Source organism: Camellia sinensis, chromosome 1 (genome assembly GCF_055761805.1).
Source record: "Camellia sinensis isolate YWXY chromosome 1, ASM5576180v1, whole genome shotgun sequence".
Classification (NCBI taxonomy): Eukaryota; Viridiplantae; Streptophyta; class Magnoliopsida; order Ericales; family Theaceae; genus Camellia; species Camellia sinensis.
In genome coordinates this window covers 132,140,932-132,144,476 of record NC_138961.1, presented here as the reverse complement: position 1 = coordinate 132,144,476, position 3,545 = coordinate 132,140,932, and positions in this window count along the sequence as shown.

The following is a 3,545-nucleotide window of genomic DNA, read 5'->3' as shown; positions in this document are numbered from 1 at the left end:
ATTTTGTGTATCCATCACACACATTCTCGTTTTCTGTATCACACTTCTTTGATTTAGTGTATCAATCACACTCTGTTCACATAGTGCATCTATCACACTTTGTGTTCCCTTTTAGTGTATCAATCACACTCTGTTCACATAGTGCATCTATCACACTTCGTGTTCACTTTTAGTGTATCAATCACACTCTGTTCACTAAGTGCATCTATCACACTTTGTGTTCACTTTTAGTGTATCAATCACACTCTGTTCACATAGTGCATCTATCACACTTTGTGCTCACTTTTAGTGTATCAATCACACTTCATTTGACTTAGTGTATCAATCACACTTCACTCGCTTTGAGTATCTATCACCCACATTCTCATTTAGTGTATCAATCACACTCTCTTCACTTAGTGTATCAATCACACTCTCTTCACTTAGTGTATCAATCACATTTCTTTCATTTTGTGTATCTATCACACACATTCTCGTTTCCTATATCACACTTTCAGTGTATCAATCACACTTCATTGATTTAGTATATCAATCATACTTGTTCACATAGTGCATCTATCACACTTTGTGTTCATTTTCAGTATATCAATCATACTTTGTTCACACTGTGCATCTATCACACTTTGTGTTCGCTTTTAGTGTATCAATCACACTCTGTTCACATAGTGCATCTATCACACTTTGTGTTCCCTTTTAGTATATCTATCATACTTGCTCACTAAGTGCATCTATCACACTTCGTGTTTGCTTTCAGTATATCTATCATACTTGCTCACTAAGTGCATCTATCACACTTCGTGTTCGCTTTCAGTATATCTATCATACTTTGTTCACTTGGTGTATCTATCACACTTTGTGTTCACCTTTAGTATATCTATCATACCTTGTTCACTTAGTGCATCTATCACACTTTGTGTTCACCCTTTGTGTATCTATCACACTATGCTCACCATACTCGCTTAGTGCATCTATCACATGCTCAACTACTGTATGTATCACATGTTGCTTCATATAGTGTATCTATCACATGCTCGCTTTGTGTATCAATCACACACGTTCGCTTTGTGTATCAATCACACACTCCCACTTTGTGTATCTATCACACGCACACACTTTGCCTCATATAGTGTATCCATCACACTAGCTTCACCTTTTATGTATCTATCACACTATGCTCACTTTGTGTATCTATCACACGTTCACTTTGTGTATCCATCACACGCTCCCTTTGTGCATCCACCACACATGGTTGCTTAGTGTATCTATCACATATTTGCTCAGTGTATCCATCACACTTGTTTCGCTTTGTGTATCTATCACACTTTGCTTTGCTTAGTGTATCAATCACACTTTATTCGTGTAAGCATGTCCATCACACTCTCTTCACTATGTGTATCTATCACGCATGTTTGTCCACTTAGTGTATCTATCACACTTCGTTCACTTTTGTGTATCTAACGCACATGTTCGTGAGAATTGCATAATTCTCTTACATCCTTTCTGCACGAGGTGTAGTTTGGCTCGAGCTTACTTGCTTGCCTAGCATTCGCTTAAAATGTTGCATTTATTTCACATAATTGCTTCATTACAGCTCTCTTTACATGATCATGAGTGATAACCGGCTTCGCGTAGCGTATAAGTCCAACTTTCAAAATCGGCTTCGCGTAGCGTATAAGTCCAACTTTCAAAACCGGCTTCGCGTAGCGTATAAGCCCAACTTTCAAAACTGGCTTCGCGTGGCGTATAAGTCCAATTATCAAAGTCTTCCTGCATATCATTTGCATCATGCCCCTGAACTACGCTGGTTTGATTCCTTGCAAAGGGATACGTAGGCAGCCTGTGGGCACAACCATTTATTTATCGGTATTTTGTTTGTTTGTCCAAGTCTTCGGCCTTGTCAAAAATGGGTCGTCTCTGGGCTTTGACATTCACTCCCGTCATTGTTATGACTTTCGAGTTCTGTCAAAGAGGGGCAACTGTAGACACCCCATTTTTGACCGCCCTTAAGACTTGGGCACTACTGATGGTTTGCTCGGTGTTGAGAGATGTGCAGGGCAAAGAATCAGTTTCTTCGGCTAGAAGAGAGGCAAATCTTTCAAAACACTTTGTTTAGGGTTTTGGAGTTGAAGAAAAGAGGAAAGGAGAGGAGAAAACTAGTTTGGGAGAAGTTCGCCATGAATCCGGGTAGAAACGAGTCGAGCAGCCCTCGCTGAATCGGGCTTATCTGTCTGTACACTTGGAGTTTAGCTATGGGGCCACCACCATCGGAAATCTTACTTCCGGGGCTTCATTTTTCACTCAAGAATCTCCTAGAGCCAAGTCCGGGTGGGGGAGATATGATCAGTTGAAGTCGGGCATCATCCCGGTTGGATCGAATCTGCGCGGCTTCACGAAAAAGGGCATAACTTTTTGCACAGGAGGAATTTTGATGCAAGGTTTGCGCCATTGGAAAGCTAACTTCCGGGGCTTCAATTTGGACACCAACCGGACATTTTGTTTGACCTTACCGGCCATCCACCGGCACTATATTTATCCGGCCGGCAATTTATTGTGCCGACCGGCACTTTATTTTGCTGACCGGCAATTTTTGCTAGCCGACGACCTTCCGGGAGATTCTGCAGATTGAGTGGATTCCAGCTGTGCCAGCTGGAATGCACAGAATCAATCCCCCATGCACATGTGTGTTTGTTTTGCACCTTGTGAGCCTTTGAACCCCTTAACCTTCTAGATGCTTGAACCCTTTGGCCAAGCTTCTTGGAGAAGCTTGGCCAGCTGTTTTAGCTTCCTCTAGAAGCCTTGCACCCCCTTGAACCCCTTTGACCCTTTCCCTTTACTTAGCTTGTAAGCTAAATGCTTCCCTTGCCTTATATAAGCACCATTCCTCTCCCTTTGTCTAGGTTGGATTTTTAGGACAAAAAACCAGAGATATATAGATATATCTGATATATACACACATATATCCCTTCATCTCTCACTATATCTCTCCCATTCAACCATCAAACACCCTTGTTCTTGGATCATTTCTTCATCAACTCATAGCACAAGGCATCCAACGCCCATTCCAGCAGCTTGAGGCTGTCCTCCAGAGGTTAAAAGCTCCCAAACCCGGTCCAAAGGTTGCTAAAGATTGGTTCTACAAGGGTGCATAAATTGCTTGAATTGCATTGCCATGCAAGATTTTGCCCTCCGCTGCTGTGAGTTGCAGGTTCTGTAGGAATTTATTGCCGGCCGGCAGTATTTAGTGCCGACCGGCAGTCAATCGATGGCCGGTGGATCTATTTTGTGCCGGTGACTAAATGCTACTGCCGGTGAAAATTCTGCTCAGCCGATGATATCCCCCAGTGTCCTGAGAGGCATCCCTGAGACTTTGGCAGTTTTCAGAGGAGCAGAGCAGGGAAAACAGAGGCAAACTATGCATGGCAGTGCGATTCCGAGCCAGTCCCGAGCATGTGTTGCATCTGGCCCTCGCCCCGAGGCGGTTTATTGTTTTTCTTTAGTTTAGTTAATTTGTTAATTAATTAAGCAATTTGTAATATTTAATTAGC